Source organism: Accipiter gentilis, chromosome 1 (genome assembly GCF_929443795.1).
Source record: "Accipiter gentilis chromosome 1, bAccGen1.1, whole genome shotgun sequence".
Taxonomy (NCBI): Eukaryota; Metazoa; Chordata; class Aves; order Accipitriformes; family Accipitridae; genus Astur; species Astur gentilis.
In genome coordinates, this window is record NC_064880.1 from 19,239,085 (window position 1) to 19,260,682 (window position 21,598).

At 39.3% G+C, this 21,598-nt stretch overlaps 1 protein-coding gene across 5 annotated transcripts in view; it reads left to right on the top strand.

Moving 5' to 3' along the window:
* Window positions 1-203: 203 nt before the first annotated feature.
* The window catches only part of GULP1 (GULP PTB domain containing engulfment adaptor 1), a 163,645-nt gene continuing 142,250 nt past the window's right edge, over window positions 204-21,598 (top strand). For 3 of the 5 annotated variants that reach the window (XM_049806262.1, XM_049806240.1, XM_049806248.1), the window contains exon 1: window positions 207-414. The gene's annotated coding sequence lies outside the window, so the exon portion shown is untranslated. Of the gene's footprint in view, window positions 415-21,598 lie in introns of all 5 variants that reach the window. The other 2 variants (XM_049806270.1, XM_049806254.1) reach the window with 2 other exon arrangements.

The window sequence follows — 21,598 nt, forward strand, 5'->3', positions numbered from 1 at the left end:
CCCGGCGAGGCGAGGTCGCGCGCCGCCGCTGCCCGCCAACGGCCCCAACGGCCAAGACTCGCGCGCGGCCGCGACGGCGCCCCCTGCCGAGCGCCGCGGGGCGCGCCCCTTCCGCCGCCGCGGGGCGCCGGTGCCGGCGGCGCCGCCTCCCTCTTCCCTTTCTCCTTCCCCTCCCTCCCTGCCTGCCTGGCGGCCGGTGGCGGGAGGCAGGGGGAGCCCGGGAGCAGCGGCGGCCCGGCCCAGCGGGCAGCGAGCCCGGCAGGCAGGCAGGCAGGCAGGCGGGGTCCCCCGCCCGCCCTCCCGCGCTGACGTCAGGAAACTTTCTCCGCGGCTGAAGCGGGAGCGGGCCGGAGCGGGTGCCGTGTGCCGGCGCGGCGAGGCGAGGCAGCGGGCCGGCTTCCATCACCTCGCCAGGTACGCGGCGCTCCTCTCCGAGGGGCGGCGCGGAGCCCCGGCCCCCGGGCTGGGGGGGGCAGCTTGCGTGCGCGTTAGGGTCCCGAGGTGGTAGCGCGGGCTCCTGGCCCCCCCCCCCCCCCCCCCCCCCCGCGGACGAGGGCAGCCGGGGTCGGGCGCAGCCGCCCGTTCCCCGCGGGTCCCGAGGTGCGGTCGGCGAGCGGCAGCGGGGAGGGAGGTCCGGGCGCCTGTTGATCGCCGCGGCGGCCGCGCCGCCCCGGGCTGAGCCGCCCAGCCGCTGCCCTTGGCTGGAAACTTCGCAGCCGGCGGGAGGCGCGGGGTGGGGGGGGGGGGGGGGGGGAGCGGCGTGAGTAACGGGGCTCGTTCCCCGGCGGCGGGGCCGCCGCGGCCGCCTGTCGGGGCTCGTCTCTTTCGCGGGTCTGACCCGCGGAAGCGGCGCTGCCCGCGGGTGGTTGGCGGGGCGGGCGGTACCTGCCGGCCGCCCCCCTCCCTCTCTCCCTCCCTCCCGGCCGGTGCTCGGCAGGCTCGCGGCGCGGTGCGATGCGAAAGTTGCGGCGGGCGCAGCTCTGCAGCGGCTTTCTCCTCGAACTTCAAGCCCGCAAGGACTTGGGGATTTTAGGCATGCGATATGCCGCGGTTTAGGGCTTTCTGAATGTCAAGTAGCTGAAAATAATCAAATGCCTTTCCTTCTGTCGTGTTTTGGTGTTTGGTGAGGTTTTTTTTTTTCTTTTTCCTTTTTTGTTCTTAGCAAGTACAGTAAAGCCATTATCTGAGACAAGGTTTTGTTTTTCTTCTGAGGGCTTAGCCGTGGCAGCTTGGCGGTGTTGGGAGGCGAGCCGAGCTCGCCGCTGAGCCTGATGAACGCACAATTGTTTTACAAGGGAGGATCTTCCAGTCGTAGACAAACCCAAACCACCAAGTTAATTTTAACTCCGTGGAGCAGCCGGGTGTTGGGAGGGTGGAGTACTGGAGTAGTGTGGCGGATCGTCATGTGAATAGAAAACTGAAATACGAGCAAGCACTGCAGCCGCTGGCTTGAAGTCGGGAGAGGGACATTCGGGGAGAAATTGTCAGTTTGAGGGGGTCTGAAAGTTGTATGCTAATTCTCTGGAGGAATATGGAAAAGTATGTTGCTCATTTAATTTCATCATCCTTATCATTTATTGAAAGGCACCAAGGGTCAATCAAAGGCCCCTAAAGGTTAATTGTATTCTTCATACAAAGAACTAGATTTCTGGGGTCTTTTTTGAACTTCAGACGGTCATTACACGTTTCTAATTTAAATACCATGCAACTCTTACTTCTTAAATTGCCAGTTCCAACAGTTGCATTGCAAGTTTTTAAGAAGTCATCTTTTTGTAGATCTAACTAAACAGATGTTAAAAAAAACCTAATAAGCTGGAAAGCAAACCATACGTGAAGGCGATTATGAAGGTGCTTTGAATGTGTATAGATGCACATAAAATGTCTTAGCAATATATTTGGTCTACTCCGTATAAATATAAGTATCCATTTTTACATTTTATGTGAATAACTATGAACCTGTCCTTTTAGAAATACCGTTCTCTTTTCTGTGATTTTCTTCCTCTGCATGTTGGACTAACTTATACCTTTAGTTGTACCTTTCATTGTTGTAGTGATAAACAATACTTAAGAGCTTCAAACCTTTGCCAGTTAGGATGGTAATCAAAATAAGACAAATCACTTGAGGGAAAAACAAATGCCTTTCTGAAGGTCAAGCTTTTATTTTTATGGCAATTTCAAAATGAGTGGAAAAGTTTGCCTCCTAATAATAGATATGCTTGATCAATTGGTTGTGTAGTAGTATGTCAGGGACAACCTCTGATATTTGGAGATTATCCACATGCATTCAGGGAAAGGAACAACAAAATAGTGGGGAAAAAAACCCAATAATTTCATGATTATTAGCCTTAGTATGCATTTTGTTTTTAAGTGTGTGGACGCGTTAGTGATTATAGGCCTCCTTAAAGGCATATATTTATGCGAAGAGGTCGAATAGAGTGGTTTGTGGATTAAAAGCCTAGGAATTACGGCACAGTTTCAAAGGATGCAAGGGAGCAGTTTGGTTTGTGTTTTTAACAGAGCAACAGTGGCAGGGATATCAGTGGTAAGAGACTGGCAATAACCAGAAGCAAGCACAAGTCAGGTTGCCTTAGAAGTAAGGATGACAATCTTAAATGTGATCCAGCTAGCGTTGGGCCTGTCTTGCGAGTGATAAGTACAGAAATCAAAATGATTGTGATGCCAGAAAAAAAAAGGAGAAAATGCTAGATGGCAACAGCGAACTACACTATAATGTTCTGTGTAAAGCATTTTAAATCACAAGGGAGAATACAGAACTGATACTAGAGGACCAGAAAGGAGGAAGATGTAATTAACAAGAGCGGACGATGAGAGTGGTTATTGCAGTAACTAATGGTTGGTACTGCCTCCTTAGTCTTTGGTGACAACTTTGTAATCTTTTCAAGGTGTTTTTAGAGTTCAAAGATTGTGCATCTGCTGCTCTGCAAAATATTCACCTAATGTGACATTTCAGAGTTTCCTTTACAAGCTCATTAAAATAATTTGTTAGTCCCTTGCATGTAGACAAGGTTACATCTCACGGTTCAATAGTGGTGTATCTGCATGGGTGTGTTCATACAACATTTGTAAATATTACTGGACGCTCTAAAAATTGTGATCAGAAGACTTGTATGAAGAACTTGAGAGGTCAAATACAATAAACTAGCATTTGTATTATGATGATAGAATTAGTTTTTCTTTTGAGATAATTCCTTAAGAGCATATTGCTTGAACATGTCCTAAGAAAATAATTAGAACTACCACATGAAATAATGAAAGGCCAACTTCAGCTTGAACTGGGGGACTAATGTAGCTTGAAAGAGAACAAAAAAATGAACTGCTTTATCCTTGAATTGTTGACATACCTAATATGACTTGTGGCAGGATTCTAATTCTGTCGTTTTTTTCAAGAGAGGGAGTAGAGCACTGAGAGCTGAAAAGTCCACCAGGTTCACTTCACAAAAATCGCAGCACCCTTAGAATTTTCAGTTATTGTCAATGGTGAAGTGCATGGGAGAGGTTGAGGTTGTGTTTCAAGTAAATCGGCTCTTGAGACAAAAAATCCTGAATTAATGACTTGATAGAGTTGTTACATAAGAATATGCTAATTGGGCACAAATAAACATTTTCCCCATCCCCTTTTTCGCCTTACTTTAGTCTGATTTTTAAAGCGTCAAGTGCCTTGAGAGAATCAGGATGTATCCCATAAAGGAACAAACAGTACTGTCCCTGTTACAACACATAGTGCCTCTGCATAGCGACCCAACGATGTTCTCTTGAGTTCTCTTACCTTCAATATGTAACTGTCCATGTAGATATATTTGTTAATATTCTTGTTCCCAGTGGAAGTCAGTTCCTTCCTAGTATCTCCTACATTCCAGAGATCAGAACCCTGGCTTTTTTCATGCAGTTAGTCTCACTACCCCACTATCAGTTCTTTCCTGAAGATGCCCTATGACTTAAATGCTACATCAAACTGTTTTGTGGACTTGCTGTTGTGGAATAGCCAACTATTACCATTTAATACATACCCTTAACCTGGGTTTACACTCATGGCCTGTGGTGGTTAGGGGCAGGAGGAAGGAGGTATTACATTTACTCAATTACTTGTCATTTTGTGGCCTATCCTCAAGGCATGTACCTGTGACCTAGCAGGAATGGCAGAATGCAGTAGTAGCATTACAGTGAGCTATTGCCCACCCTTTTAGTCGTAGATATGCAAGTGTAGACCTGTCTGTGCCATTTCATTTGCCCAGGGGCACTGGAAGAACTCTGGGAATGGCCAGTAGTAGCTCTTCAGTCTTAAAAATGCTTTCTACCGAGGCTGCAGCTCCACCCCATCCAATAAGCAGAAGGTCATCTGAAGTGCCTCCACTTGCTGTATGGTTTCAAAACACATTTGTTACACTAAACTGAACATCAAGAGAAGGAAGTGATGTTACCACATAAATTTTATCCAGGATTTCAATAGAGAATTTATCTAGCTGGAAATTCATCATGAATTCCCAGGAAAGAATTTACACTGTCATTCCTCTTCCCCTCTGCCAGTTTAAGCAGATGTTCTTACCACCAAACTAAGAGGGTGCTCTGAATTAAAACATTGTCATTTCCTAGGTTGAAATGACTTACTTTTTGGGGGTGTAATAACATATTAGGCAAAGAAAGGAAGAATGTAGAATTTTGTAGCTTAATGAAACAAACATTTCTGTAGAAGAGATGAGACCTGAGTTTGCAACAGCCGTATAAGTAGTAAGCTTTCACTGGAGCAAGAAGCAGAACTCGGGCTTTGTAACACCTACAGTTTCACACAGGCTGCTTGATAATGCGGCAATGTAGTACCGGAAAGCCCCTTAGATTAACATACTGGATTTCTTTAACATCTGCAAATTTCTTTTCTATTTTGAAGGGCAGGCATTGAGAAATTCTGTTATTTTAATTCCAGAGTCTGACCTACTCGGCTTAGTATATGCTGTATATTCTATTCACTTTGTTAGTACTTCATACATTTTACGTCTAACTCTGATTGAGCTGGGTTTTCTCCATTTTCTATCTCACTTGCAGTTATAAAGATTCAGAAACATCTGTGCTGCCAAATGGTTTTCAGTTTATTCTGTCAGCAATACCTGATGAACACCATTGCCTTGCATTAGTTTGCACAAGTGTAACTTGGTAAACAGTTCTCTTAATAACACACTAGTTGGAGCAGAGACTGCAGCTGACTTAATCTTACTTTTTTTAGCTCTTCGAAACTAAGAAGTTGCTAAAATTTGCAGGTTTTTGTCACCAGTAAGTAGAACCATAATCTGTGGAAATTCTTTGGACGTTCTGGTTATTCCTGTGCTATTCTCCTGTGTAGAGAGATCTTGAACAGTGCAAGTAAAGAATACTTTCATTTTGAAAAATGTATGACTTTAAGGCAAATATTCTGACATTCAAAAGTGTCTGATGGCTGTTTCTAGCATGCTGTATTGCTCTAGTGGAGCAGGGTATACGGGTACTCCTGTATTTGGGAATAGATATGGATAGAACAGCCTAATCTCCAAGGTGCTTTGATCTTCTAATAATCCCTAAAATAACATGAAAACTTTAAAACTGCATTCAAATTCCTACTTACTATTTTTAGAGAAAATGAGATCGGTTTTTGAGGACTGCTGGTTCTCTGAAACTATTCAAGATCTTTCATGTGATTTTTTTTTTTTTTTTCATTCGTTCTGTGCTCTTTCTATGCCCCTAGTTTTAATGGGGGCAATCTTGGACAAAGGCGAAATGTGGTAGTAACACGATGTGGAAAACAGAATCCTGACTTGTACCTGCTGCGACATTTAATAGTCTATTCTATTTTCATTTTTGTCCTTTTAAATGCAGATGTTAGATCTTCAGTTCCTTCTAGGCAGGATGGGCCATTAGGAACTTAAACATTGTGCTTAAACTTTCCAAGTGATCTAGGACACTCTAAGTCTGTGTAGCCCGTAACAGTTTTTTTCAGTTCTCAGAAGCCTATGCAAGCCCAAACTTTGTTTCCACCAGAAGAAAAGCTGGGATAAGGCTGCTGCTGCAGTGGGGAAAGGTGGCTGGAAGGGAGGTGGTTGCCCATTCTCACCTCAGCCTTGCAGCACTGCTTGTGGCAGGGGGACCCCCGGGAGAGCTGGTTTCTTCGCAGCTGCAGTCTGTGCCATCTGGGCTTTGGCAAGTAGCTATTTTGCTAGTGCTGGCGATTTCTGTCTGCTACCCTGTGTAACTATTGTTTTTCCTATGCATAAAGGTACTCCTAACATTAATCAATATATTTTCTCTTTTGTCAGATTGAGAGCTTTTATTTTGTGTGTACACATCTTTTAAAGAAGATATCTCTTGAAACAACAGCATTTCCTTCTTAATCTGTTGTGAAATCTTCTGGAAGGTAGAATAGAAGTGAGGTAATGAGCCTAGATAAAGGACTGTGTTCCCAATAAAAAATTATTTTTCCTGCAGTCACATCTCAAAATGCTGTTTGGAACAGCAGTCATCTTTGCATGCCAATTACATTAGGAGTTGTTTAAAAAAGTTTGGTGCGTCCTCAAACCTATTTTCTTAACGTTTGTCCAGACCATCTTTCCAAATGCCTTGCTGTGCAGATACGTGCTGTCTCTAATGCTTTCTTCCTACATGCTGTGTTGGCAGCCGTACGCATTCAAAGATCATGAGTCAGGTTGCCTAGCAAAAAAATCATAAAATAATGAGATTAAAAATAATATAGACTTTGTTTTTTTTGAACATTTAGCATTGTTTTCCTTCTTTAAAGCTTTTTTTTTTTTTTTGCAACTATGTAGATCTGAAGCTTATTTTATATTGAAAACAGGTTTTCTTGTTGTTTTTTTGTTTTTTGTTTTTTGTTTAACACAAGCTCAAAATTTCAGGACTTGGATCTTTAAGAAAAACAGATCTTGTGAGACTTGCCCTAAAATGATGAATGATGGCACCACTGTGTCTGAGCTTCTGCCGATACATGCTTCAGTCTTAAATGAGAGAAATATTAGTCAAGGGTTCATTTTCAGCCGTGTTTATATTCAGATATAACAAAGAGGCCTCTGCTGATGATTCTACCTGCTTGTTCATGCGCTGAAGTCAAAGGAGATTCAATGCTAGACCTGAAAGTACTAGCTGATACCATACCTTTTTCTTCTGCTTCCCGGTTGATAAGGTGACAGAACCATCACTTCCAAAGCAGTGGGTGGCTGGGGTTCCAGCTAAATGGTGGTTTCATATTGTGGGGTATGGTATGCACAAGTCATACCTATTTTAGAGTAACTGTCATTAAAGTAACATGAGGAAACTTGTTAAAACAAAGGAATAAGCAACATTGAGGGGTGAAGTGTACGTGGTATAATATGATGCTGAATCTTTACTTGGGACAGAAAATAGTAGCAGGGGCCTATGTAGGCAGCAGAAAGTAGTTTGAGAGACTAGCCCCCACCATTGTGCCCCTTAATCTATTTCACATGTGTAAGCTTTAAAGCAGAGTGTACTGTGGATTTGTAAACACAAAGGTATTTAACATCTGAGATTAATACAATCTTCTTCTTGATTCAAGTAGCCTAAAAAATGCATAGCTAACTTTGTAAGTTATATGTTATATTAATATTCAATTTATCCTGTTGTACAAATAGGCTTAGGATGGAAGAAATACTTTTCCAACAAATTTTGCAGCTGGAGCTGTTATTAATTCTCTTATCTTTCTGTGCCATACAGTAATTGCACTTAATTGTTTGCTTCTGCTGTGTTTTGTGGTGTGAAATGCAGTATGTCAACACTGATAAACTGCAACATTAGTGTGTATAATGCTAATGTTCTTGAAAGAGATAATTTCCAGAGTTCACCTAACTGGATGAAACAGCTCGTGTAAGTACCAAAGCGGTGCTTTACACATTGTGTAATGAAAGTTTGTAGTTGTTTTTTTTTCCTCAGTAACAGGTTGGTTTTGTCTTCACACGTTTGTGTAGTGTGTTGTACTGGTAGGCTAAAACGCAATATACGAATAGGGCTGGGCCAAAGTCCATGGCTGGGAAACCAGGATGTAAAGTAAGTAACGTTTTTCTTAGCCAGTTAAAAACGTTGGGATTCTCATTACATTGCTTGCTATCCGTACATTTTAGTGCAACTCTCCAAAGTTAAGTCTACTTTTTTTATAGAAGCATATTAGGGTTTTTTTTGAGACCAAAAGAACTCACCTAGAGGCATTCCAACTTGTAAAAATGATTCTACAACCTCCCCTACCATCCTATACTGTGATGGGAGCTCTATTTCTGGCTTAGTCCCCACAGGTTTGAAATCATACTTCTTAAGAAACCAGTCAGTCTGGGAGAGGGCACTTGGGAACTTTATAGTTCCCAGCTTCAGTTCTCTGAAAGACTATTGCTTCTGCACTGAAAAATAGCAGAAACTGCAAGCTGCGTTTTAACCTGTCCATACTAACTTGGAATCTCATAAATTTGTCACAAGTAGTCTGTCATTAACAGCAAATGTAAACTAGAAGAGCATATGAGCTTTTTATTGTTCTCTTTCAAAATTAAATAACTTCTCCCAGAGGTCTCAGTTTCATTCCCCATGTTTTATGTCTGACGATATTGAATGTAGCTATTAAACTGCTAGACTGATTTTGTATTCATAATTTTCTCCAATATGAAGAGTAACTCTTGAATCCAAATCATTAGCTGGCATTTCAGCCATGCAGGACTGAATAATGTGCTTGCATTGGTAATATCCACAACCGTCAGTACAGTTATGCTGGCTCTGGCCAGCCACTCTTTTTTTACTGGTTTTGACTGGGATGGCATGAGGCAGCTGATGGCTACAGATGTAGCAAGTCTGCCGGCATGGAAAATTCACAGAGCAAGCACAGTCTACATAGGTATCGTAGTAATCTGTCAGGAAACTGAAGTGCAGTTGACAGCACTGTTGATTGTTTATCTTAGAAAAGTGCTAGTATTTGCTTTGCTTTTGTACCGATTGGCAAAGCAAAAATGATTTTACTGCAGAAGTGACATTGCTGCTGCAAGGAAGGAGGATATCTATATCACAGTAGGCAAGGATAGTATGCTATGCTTCTGAGTAACTACTTTAATGCCCAGTGTTCTGTATTATGTATGTTTACTTTGCAGTCTTGCACAAATGCAGCAGGGAATGGCTAGTCATTATCCAAAGCAGTCAATGTAAAATTGTCATGTTGTTTTGGATTTTCTCTTTTGTTGTTGCGTTTTCTGAGAGGAAGGAGGAGGGGCTGGCTACTTAGCAATAATATGATGCCATGGTACCATGCTTCCTGTAGCTATGCATTTAAAATAGATAATTAAGAAATAAGGCAGTGTATATCATATAGACTGTTCTGTATGAGCATTTGGTATTTGATGGCAAGCATAACATGTACACACTAATACACATACTTCAACTTGCTCCCAATATAACTGATGGCCTTCAATCTTTCCTGTCTTCATAATGTAGAAAAATTTGCGCTATGAATTCTAAAACCAACCTCAGATTCGGAAAAGATTGACATGCTTTAGTGAACAATTTGCAGTGGCTTAAGGTTTAAGTTTGTTTGTCCCAAACTTGAGCCTAATAGGATAAAGGATATCCTAAGAGAAAACATTTTTTTGTTGAAGTAGAATGCATTTACAAAACGTCTGTCTTTATTTGAATTTTACTCCCATATTAGTCTGTTTTGTTTCCTTTTAAATTCCCAGATTTCGTAAATAAAGCAGCGATGTAGTATTTACTTTTAGATCTCTAAAGAACGCAATGTAGTCACTAAAAACTGATAAAAATAGATGCAACGTCATGTATTTACATATTTTATTCAAAGCCAGATGAAGAAAAAGACACAGAGCTAATACAGATGAGAGATGGTATTGTGTGGGGAAAGTGAGTAATTTTCAATTGCTGAGAGGTGAGGCTTTTGATGAAGTGGAACATGTGTAGCTCCTTTTGCTGGCCAAGGTGGGTGATCATTTAAGGTGGAGTAGAAAGCTTCTTCCTATGGATGCTGTCTGACAACAGAGACTTTTTGGGAAGACATTGTGTGTTTCATATGCTCCATGTATCCAGATATCTTGCTAGTTACTGATTCTCTGATATTTTTAAGAATTTCCTCATCTGTGATTCTTGTTGCCTGAACCTTAATTTCTTTCCAAACCCCACTCCTGGAGGGGTCTGTGATACCTCAAACAGAAGTTCAGTATCAGAACAAATAGTCATCATCTAAGCTCTTGACATCCAGAATACAGAACCAGGTCATATTTTGATGACTCAAGGACATTGTACTTTAGCATTTTTCTTACCATTCTTGGAGGATATCCTGAGTTTTTGTAATTTTACGGCTTATGAAGAATTCCTAAATAAGATTTTCTTCCTCTTCCCATTTTGGAGTTGTGTTTCCTCTGTAGCATTGTTAGGCTTGATTAGGATCTAGGAACTTTTTGAGTAGTGAGTCAGAAAAATAAACAGAAGCTGAGCAAGCAAAAGCTGAGGAATGGAAGAGATTTTTGGTTCAAGTGTCGTTCAAATCCTTTCAGCTCTAAGCTAAAGGTATAGTTTCTCTCCTGTGCGTGTGCACCTTTTCCTTCCTTTTTCCTTGTCCCTTCCCTTCTCTTGCCCTCGCACCCTCAAAAAGATCATTGAGGACAGTTCTCTTATGCCTGCCTTGGACAACTTTGTGGTATGTGCCTAGATGTGTTACTTTAAAAGAGCCTTAAGGGAAAGCTTTCAACCCTAACAAATCTGATGTGTAAAATATGCAAAACAGTAAAATGCATATAGTCATAAACCCTAACGATTCCACAGCAATCCTTTATGTACTTCCTACTCAGAGAATTATCTATGTTGTGACTCTATGTGCTTTTCAATTTTGGACTTCAAGTTTTTTGACATTGTAACTGAGCAGTGATTAAAACTTATGAAGAAATGGACCATAAAATAGATGTTTAGTGAAAGATAAATAAAAACATACTTAATAAGATTAGTGGAATATACTTGAGATGTGTTATGTTACTGGCATACCCATGACTTGCCACTGAAATAATCTGTTGCAATTTAATCCAAATCAATTCCATTTGCTAGGTCATCTGGAAGTTACTTTTGCTGAATAAAGTTCTTAGTTCCTTAGCCAAATGGCAGGGGGAAAAAATGTCAAACTACTGAAGAAATATGCCTTGACAGTAAAGAACATAATAAAATGCTAAAGATCTCAGTTCTGAAAGTAGTAAGTGGTTGGCTGGAAATAATTGCTTTGAATATTTTGAATTCATTATGGTGAATTTTGCCAGATACTGTTGAAGAATATTTGTGTATGGTATTTACTGTGGTGTTTCTTGTGCTTGCTGCAAGGCATGTGTACTGTTGGGCAATTTGATTCTGTTTGTTTATGGTCTAAATGCTCCCACCCCTCCCCCAGCAGTATTCAATTGTGTATTATGCTCAGCTGCTTTTTAGAAGACGCGATGCAAGTGTAAGTCCTAGGCAGTGTTTGTGTAAGGTAGAATGAAGTGTATTTCTTCTTAGCTAGCAAACTTCTTTCAAATCTTGACATACCTTGACAGACTTCTGAAACTTGCATTTCACTATGTACTTAGGAACATTTTACATGGTAAGATCTTTAAAGAGATGTTGCAGCTCAAAGACGTATTTGTAACATGTCTTGAGAAGGTGACTTATTAACTGTACTCTCAGCCTCTTACATGGTGAATGGTGGAGAGAGCTCTCTGCTATATCTTATGTTGTCACTTATCTGGAAATGTGTCAATTGTTCGTTTGAGTCTGCCCTGGCACGTGGATATTAGAAAGGCCTATAGGTATATGTGGCAAAGTATTGGCTAGTGCAACAGCTGATATGTGAAAAATCGCATTGTGAATGACTGCAATTACACGGTTAATAGTTCTGTTTTGTTATAGATGTATGAATTCTGCTCATGTCTGTGCTTTGATTTCTCAGAGTATGCATGGTTTGGACATTCACACCATAGTTCTGTAAGTTGTTTGAGTCAGCAATGATGCTGCTGAAATGGTGGTTGAAGTCTTTCTCTATCCCTTGCCACACTTTTCCTGCCTGATGTGCCTTTCTTTGGGTATTGGCTCAGGTACTTACAGTGTGGCATTGGGAACTGGATTGAGTATGACCAAGAACTGGGAAGTGGGCAGAATAGGTCCAATTATACTCGTTCGGTCTGACTGTGGAGCAACAGTGTAAGATACAATAAAGTTGCTTTTTGAAGTAGATAGAAGCTAAGCTGTAAGCCTTGGTTCAACACTGCTTGCAGTGCAGTTCATCACTGACCTGACCAGAACAGATTCATCGATACAAACATAGTCTCTATCTGGCCTTCATTGATGTAGTTTTATACTCCTCAAGGCACAATCACTTTAACAAGTGAGGGTAAACAGTGCTGTATTGTGGAAAAACATAAAGCTTGTTGTTACTATATCCAGTTTATTTAGCTTTGTCATAAATTCAGGTTCCTAGGCAAGTGTATTAAGGAGGTTTGTTTTGTTTTCCTGCTGAGCTCTATCACAAAAAACACAAAAGCTTTTTTTTCTTGGCTCTTACCTTTCTCTAAAAATGGAGAACGCATTGACTTCTGAATACAACAGAAGGCTTATTTTATCCATTAAATAACAATAGAAAAAAACTAGAAATTGAGAATCTTTTTAGGTTGTTTTCTTTGTGTTTTGATTTTTTGTTCTTTTTTTAAATGCAGACTTCCTTGATTGGCCCTGGTAGCCACTTAAAGAAGTGAGGTTGATGGTTTTCTTTCCATATTTTTGTTACTAACATAATATGCTTTTATCACTTAACAGAAAATGTATTGTATATTCAGTGCTCTTTCCATGGTGAATGACCAAGAATGTCTTAATCTAACCTTTACGGTGGTGTACGTTGCATCATGTTAACCATCAAGCTGACTGTCCATTGTGTAGATTGAATTTCATGGCAAAACCCGCATGTTTCTGTGGCACTCCAATTATAGCTGTAGTTTTAATTTCATTCTTTGTGTGCTTATGCCTGTCCTTCATCAGAACTATTCAGAAGTGTCTGAAGTTAATTTGCAGAATTTTCATCCCAGATTTCATGTGTTTATAAGAGATTAAGAAAGGTTTTCATTTAAGACTACTGTTTCATGGTATTAAATTGGAATCTGATCTCTGTAGTACAGAAGCTAATATTCTTTTTATCACTGTTTAATAGATCAATTGAGGTGGAATATCATTATGTAGACTATTACCATGTAGACTAGATTCATAGGTGTAGATGAGATTCATAGGCTGATAGCTTTTCAGGCCAGGGCAAACAATGTGGTGGTTCTGGCTTCTCCAGTGACTGTTGCGGTGGCTCCCCTGCTCACCCCTAATTAAAATATGTTATTGCTAAAGACACAATTTTGACTTTGAATCTCTGCTATTGTAAGTTTTATCATAATATAGAACAGAATATGCCAGTACTTAATTGCCTTTTGGAGGATCTTTTTACAGTTGATGGTGTTGCTGCTGCTTGAGTAAAGAAGGATTCTGGTGCTTAACAGGTTGGTTGAGCTTGAAAATGAAGGCAAACCATTTAAACTGATTTTTTTCAAACTAGTCTCTAGTAAAATTGGGCTACAGCAGAGTAATCCCATTTTTCCTTTTGCCTCTTTTGCTGGCAGTGATTTTGGAACTTGTTGGCCTGCTCCAGTAAAATTTTTATGTGTTTCACAAAATCTGATGAATGGTTAGAAAAGAGAGATTGACATTAGTGTCCCTGTAGAAGATGTGTAGCTGACTGGAGAATGATGGGGCAGAAACAATGGATTCCTGCTCATTGCCTGAAGTCTGCTGATTTTTAGTGACAGTTTCCTGCAATAAAACCCCTGATAAAAAGGTTTTTTTCTTGCTCTTAAAAATTTATCCATTAAGCCCTGTCACAATGGATGGAAACCCATCTAGCACTTTATTTTGGAGTGTCCTTAGAGGTGCACAACATGGTGAAATTTAATGTCGTTCTTCATCATACTCATGCAGTTCAGTCGGTCATCTCTATTATTTATTATTTCTTTTCTGTTTTTATCACATTTTATCACATTCAGTTTTCTTGAAACTTTCATTTTAGCCTTCTTCAGTGTGCTTTCTCAGTAGACACAATCTTTTACTCATAGTTAATTGTGCTTTAGCAGAATTGGCATGACACATCCAATATATGTACCGTATGCATTAATATTTTTTTGGCCAAAGTTTCTTCAGTGTTCCAGATTTTTGGGGTTGGGGTGTAAAACAAAGAGCTTGCCCATTTTTCTGTAGGAATTCTCAGTTTGCTATGGATGTCTTGTACTGGCTTGAAGGACTTCTACACATTCTGTATGCTCTCAGAATTTGCAGTTAATTTTTTTTCTTGCAAATTCCTTCAGAATCCTGGATGGCTTTAAAACTGGATAGTATGTTTGGTTGTGTTCTGTGTGTTTTTTTTTTTTTTTAAGGAAGAGCTTATGATCCCAGTTAGGCTTGTTATTTGTCAGATGTCATTTCAATATTCTTTGTTCAGCAGTGTTCTAAATGACCTGTTTATCTATGTGCACAAGATTCAGACCTGCCAGGTTTTTTTCTTGTATTTACTTTTGTGGTTTTTTTAATGTCTTGGTATGCTTTAGCATGCTCTACAAATTAAAACAAAAACTAATGGAGTTGGAGGTCTTGTGTGTTGTCTCTGTTGTCCTCCCCTTGTAAGCAGCTATATAATAATGTCTGTCTAGAGGCTTTATTACATGAAAGAATTTTAGGATCTTCTGTCTTTTACTGGTAAGCTTCATAGGGTTGCTTCATCAACTGTACTTGTTCAATTGGTAGCTTTTTTATATATTACTTTTGTTGCTTATTGTTTGCTGCTTATTTTTTTTGTTTATGCTTGGAGAGATTTTTTTTCCTTCCTGCGATTCTTTTGAATTGGATAAAATTTTAAAACATTAAATTTTGTTTTCATGTGTTTTCTTCAGTTGCCTGTTTCAGCTGCTGATTTTTTTTTTATTATTTTTTTAATATATTCTCCATTATTCCCTTTATACCTCTTTCTCCACCGCATTTTTGTTAACCTTGCAATGCAGGACTTGGGCACTGATTCTCGCAATCCCATTTGCTAATTTCTACAGCTCAGTATCACTTCAGTGTTTTTCTTCTTGCATTGAAACTGTATGTGTTTGTCTTTCTGCATCTCCCAGTTCATTGACAGAAGTTAGTGATAACTTAATTGATGAAAGCAAGAATTCAAAATTTGAAGGAATATCAGCTGCATTTGGTCATTATGTCTGATTCCTGTCTGTGATTCCTCAGGAGAAAACAAGGAATAGGTATGACTCATAAACATTGGATTACTTTCATGTATCTCTCTTTTATGGCTTTTTTGATAGAAATGCTACTGCGTTGCCGTTGCAGGTCTGACTCTGCTATTTTAACCAAGGACGCAATTTCAATCTCTACTGTGTTTCATAAATACTCTTTTCCCATAATCATTCTGTGACTTTCCACATTCCCAGATTTCTAAACTGGTTTTTAAGACCTGATATAGATCATAGATGATAAAAATAAAAATGTACCAAAACCTTTTGGGTTAGATACGATCTGATGTTGTCCTCTGGATCAAAAGATGAACCCAGTTCAAAATTTTTTTCCCTTCATCTGCTGCATTGCAATGATGTCATGTAACAGGACGTTTTTAATCTCCTGTGATTTTTTTCATAGTTAATATGTCTTACAAAGGAGGCTTTTCCTATTATTGTTCTCTTGTCTTCTGTGATGAGAAATACAAATGTCCTGAAGAAAATGCTATGTATAATTTTAGCTGGCATACACTGCTGATCTAAATAACGAGTAGGACTCTAAGATGGAAGTGTGATAATATCACAAGTTTCAGCAAGACTTTTTTGGAGATTTATGGTAACTACTAGGGCCAATATGGTTAAAGTATGTTTTTTCCATTTTTCAAGTTCAAAGAGAAAGCAACCATTCAAGTAAAAATAAATCTGTGGTGTAGGCTTCTGTCATAGCAATAATCCTAGGGTTTTTTTTTTGTAGAGTGAATGCAGTATGTTAATTGTGATGTCCTGGACTTTGAAATAATAGTATCATACTAGTGGTGTCGCAACTAGCAGTGCAGTGCCCTGTTGCTTTTTGAGTCCTAAAATACACATTGAGTGTGGTGATATCTGTGAAAGGAGAAAACATGGAATTGTAGAGAACTCTGAATTGAAAATGTAAAGAACATGATGAAAGATCTCCTCATGGTGCTAGAAGGATTTAAAAACAACCCCTAGCTTAAACTGCATTAGTGAACAAATGAGATGAGGCAAACTGGGAAATCGGTGGCAGAGAAGTAAAGGTTTTTCCTTTAAGATTCATGCACCTGCATCCATTTAGTCCATAGGTTAAGCTGTTGACAAAGCTTGACTTTATATTTATTGCTTGGAAACAGAAAATATTTTATATCCTATATGGGCAGATGACACAATTTAGTGATTACCATTAATATATACCCAGGGCCTTTTTTACATTCCAGGATTATCTTTGCTTTAAAAAGACTGACTTGCTCCCTCCTCTGGATAGGATCCAAATCTATGCAGCACCTCTGGGACGCTTGCCATGAAGGACTACCATGTTTTACTCATTTAGTACAACATCTCCCCACCTTCCCAATGTAATGGCATGTGTTTGTGCTTTAATGGTGTTTCAACTCTACCTCTTTAACTAGCTTAAATGAAGGATTCTAGATATCTTTTATCGGTATGGCTAGCTGAATTGTGTATTACTGTCAGAAACATTTCAATTAAAATGTAGATACTTTTAAAGTCATGCAAAATGTCTATTCATACTTACATTTCAATATTTCTACTTGATATTGGCTTAATACTTGATCACCTTGATGCTAGCTACTTCTAAAAATCATTTGTTAGTTAAAAAAAGTAGTGTGTTTTACTCACTTAATTTGAGCCAGCCCAAAGGAGCCTGATTCCAAAGAACAGAGAACTCCTCTCACTTAATATTAGAGATGTTAATTTTGGTACAGACCCAAAGTGGCTTGTCATATTCATAAGCTTCAGTAAAAAACATTCAGTTCCCAAAAAGGAGAAGACTTGGTTTTTATAAATCCATAATTTGCAGTCCTATTCTATATAATCCAGCTGTAAGAGAAGTATCTTCCCAGGCTAGCTAAGGAAGTATGTTATTGTGTACAGTCCACAATAATGAACAGGCTAACATAATTCTTAAGTGGTTGTGATTCATTTAGAGTTGCTTTTGTTAAGATACATCTGAGTAGTTTGCAGTTTCATAAAGGTGGATGGCTGTGTGTGTGGGTGTATCTTGCAAAGATTTTCGTTTGCAAAGTAGCAAAGCCAATATAATTTTGTTTTACTGTTTTTTTTTTTTACTGCTCCTTGAGTTGTTTGTTCATAGGCATAGACCTAAGGTTTGTTGGAGAACATCTAGTTACACTACACAAAAGATTTTTGCTGAAATTAATATCTTTAAATCACTGCAAGATTTTTTAATAGTGTATGTGGTGCGTTGTTTCATGTGCCTATTTTTAATTCTATTTGTCAAACCCTGACACTCATTGCAGCAGTATAACATGGATAGCAGAGGTGTAATAGGAGTAAAGGAGTAGGAAAAAATAGAAATACATATAATGACAATTTTAATGATTCTGTTAAGAGTCTTCTAAATTAAGAAAAATTGTACAGTCCTGTGCTTGGGGTTATGAACTTGCTTATGGATCATACACACCGATGAGTGCAGACAAATCTAAGCACAGCAGCTTCTGATTTAAGCAAACCATATGGGAGACAGGTCCATTCCAGAAATACTGCATGTATACCTCTTTATTCATGTTATCATGCTTCAATACACTCTAAGACAATTCCGGAGCAGGAGAGTATTTAACATAAACAGTGGTGGTCATAAACAGTGTGAAGTTTCAGAGGTCACATGGGTTGGTTAGGGTTCAAAGATTCATGGCATCAGCCCCAAATGAGATGTTGAAAGGCAACCTGTGGAAATCTCTAATTTCCATGTTGTGCCTGTTTATTACTGCCCCTCTGTTTATTCCATTTATATTTCTGTATTTCTTGGTGCAGTGTCTGGCTGTCTCTATATCACTCGTTCCTAGTACGTGAGCGTGGTCAGAATCTTTGTGTAGCTTCTTGACAGGTATTACTGTTAGAGTTGTGCTAGATTTTCTGTTTGGAGTAGCTTAGTCATAAGCTCTTTGGAGTAACATGTTGAGAGAGGCCTTTATAGGTTCATTTTCATATTAGCTACTAGGCTGTAATTTTAATGAGGAAAAAGAGGAAAAAAGGAAAGGAAAAAAGAGGTTGTGTGTTAGGCTCAGGAAGGCTCTAGGTTCAAGTAAAAACTTCTATCTGTATTACCTGATGCTTGCTTTGGACTCCCTCTGTGTAAGCAGTAGCCTAAGGCTTTGAGGTGGCTTCTTTATGGGGTAGTATATATTTTGTTTTAAAGGTCTGTGTACGTGTGTAAGTAAACATGCTCCCAGACTCTTTGAATTAAATAGTTGAATTGAACTGAACAGTTTGAATTTGCAGTGTGTGCAAAATGGAAGGAAAAGATCGATTTGGGAGACAGGAGAGCAGAGGTGTGAGGGAGGTCTAGTCATGAGTATTGGTATATTTCAGGTAGTAGGGCTGCCATTTGCAGGCAAACACAGCTGTAATATTGTTAAGAATAGATACAATGTTTTTGTTTGTTTTTTTTTTAACTACCTCAAATAGAATATTGAAAAAAACACTTGTAATCTGTGCACATTGGCCTCTTGTTTACCTTGGAAATTGGTCAAATTATCCCACTGCACTTGTGTATTTTTAATATTTTTAAAAAGCTGGATAAGAATATGGCTATAAAAACATTGGAATTGGTGTACCTAAAGGGTCAGCTAATACCTACAGTGTGGGAAGGTAGTGACTGGAGTGCCTTAGCAGGAGTAGCAAGCTCTTAAATCAGATCTATTGCTGATGGAACAGTAATATATGATCGCAGCATTAGTTGTCTCATGCTGTGGCTTCTCAAGAATGAATTTTCATTCTCTATCACTTTGTTTGCAGCTTTCAGAAACTGATTTTTCATTGAACTGTATGACTGTTTGTTCTGACTGAATATATACTTTTTATTCTAGAAGCACTTTCCAGTGGATATAGCTGGTCTGCAAATTAGAGACTGGATAATAATTTTAGCTATGAATTCTCTCTATTAGAAGTGGTATGCATATGCACATCATCAGTGCAGATGACAGTTACTAAGATTGCTAAACACTTTCCAGTACAGGGTGCTACTTTTAACATGACCTTTTACTACACTCTTTTCTAGTCTGTTACTTGAGTTATATTACTAAAGGAAAAAAAAATTCTATTCAGAAAAGTAAAAAAAGTAGAAGTCTGTAAAACTTTGCTTCTCATTGTAAAATCTTAGAAATGCCTGATCTGAAAACTTATAAGGAATTAGTGACATGTAGTATTGTTTTTCTCATAGCAATTCTTTATTGGGGATATGTTTTCTACTATTGATTTTAGGAAATTTGCAGAATTCATCTTTATATACCAACATTTTCTTCAGTTTCGTATCTGGAGTAAATATACAATATAATTTGGAAGGGGCTGCTAGAGGTCATCTGTTTGCCCCTCTCTTCCATACCAAAGTGGAGAAACTGGGTCTGTAGTCAAAAAGAGATCAAATGGTTGGACTTGATGATCTTAAAGGTCTTTTCCAACCTAAATGATTCTATGGTAATTTGGATTAAGATCTTAAGGGAGAGAGCCTGGAGCTGGGAGGAAAAAAGAACTTAAGACTAGGAGCCAGTACTAGATCAGATAGTAATTTTGAGGGGAACAGAAAAGCAAGGTCCATCAGGAAGACAGAGTCCTTGTTCAGAGGAGGTAGATGTAATGTGAGGACCTGGTAGTTAAGGCAAAATTTAGACTTCTTGGATAAAAAGGCAGAGACCATGAACTGAGATGATACTAAAAATGGCCAAGGAGCCTTTGTGTGGATTTTCTGTAAGCGAGGAGACTAGGAATCAGGATAATCATGGCGCGTAAGAGGGAAGGAATTTATGTAGCCAAACTGGAGAACAAGCCCTAAAGATGCTGGAAGGGATTTGAACAGAAAGGGTTAGTCTTGCAGATGATGGGAAAGGCAGAACTTTGTCCTTGAGAACTTATTGCCCTCTCCAGAGCCTGAAATGGAACTTAACCCGTGAAATACTATTCTGGAGAATGTGATTTTTCTCTCTGTTTTTCCTACTCAGTACTGGTCAAGATGCTGTAGTAAGCTTTTTGCTGATGTTAGGAATACTTGACTTTAGTTCTTGGCTCTGATTTGAGGAAGTGCTGACTCATACCTGAAATCAAGGGCAGCTTGCTTTGAACATATAGTACTCCATATTTTATAGCTCTTCAGGAAATAACACCTGAGGGCTTAGACACACGTTTCCTTGGCAGATAGCTTCTGTAGTTTCTGCCAGGGTTTACTGCACCTGCAGCAAATCAGTAGAATGGAGTGTTTGAGTGTAGCCAAGTTTAAACTAACTCTTACTAGAGTATGCAGCTAAATGTTTGATGATGATGATAATTTCAGATCGGGACATCCAATTCTTTGACAACATTGAATAGCTACAGTGACTAAATGTAAAATGAGGACAATACTATTTTTGAAATTGAGATTTGAAATACATTGAAGTTTGTGGGCCTTAAAGTGCTCTGGTGAGAACTGCCATAGAGCTTTCTCTTGTGAGGGTCCTCTGTCTTCAGACTCTGCTTTGAAGAGTTTGCAGTATATAATGCACCAGGCTTTACAACGGCCCCTCAAACAAGTTGCCCATTCTGTGAACAGCATCCATTTTGTGTACTGAATGAGGCAATAGCCTATAGAAAAAGTCTTTCATTACACAATCACATGCTGTCATTATTCCTGCGTGTAAGGAATCTCAGTTAGGATCACATAAACAACATTATTTTTGCCATTTTACAACTTCTGAGCAATTACTTCCATTGCTCAAACCTTGCATATAGTACTTCATATACAATGTGGGAGCCTAGCATAATCAGTCATTCAGATTTTTAAGAGGATAGGGCCTCAAACTGAATTTGTGTGATAGAGGACTTCTGGGTCAGTTGTCAGAAATACTGAAAGTCCTTTTTTTCTCTTGGGCTGTACTGGTGACCAGGCTTGCCTCATTGGAAAAGGGAATTTTCAGCAGAAGCATCCACTTCCAAGTGCTGTGTTTTCTGCTCTTTTAGGAAGAGACAAGTTCACTATCTTATGGAGGAGTTCCTTTTGTCTTCCTGTTGTTCAGTCCCTGCAGATTTATCTTATATCTGATTAACAACATTGCTTCTGCCAGAGGGAATATTGGTAAATACTGGACGTGTAAGAGCTATGCAGAAGCCTGTCTTGCTTGGAATACTTCGTATGTTCTTGTTCATAAGTTATTACTGTTAATACAGTGGAAGGATTTGACAGTCACAAACAGAATTCTTATTGGAAAGCTAGGGTGATTTTTTAAAAAAATAGTTTATAGGGATTAAATTATTAATGGAATTTGACA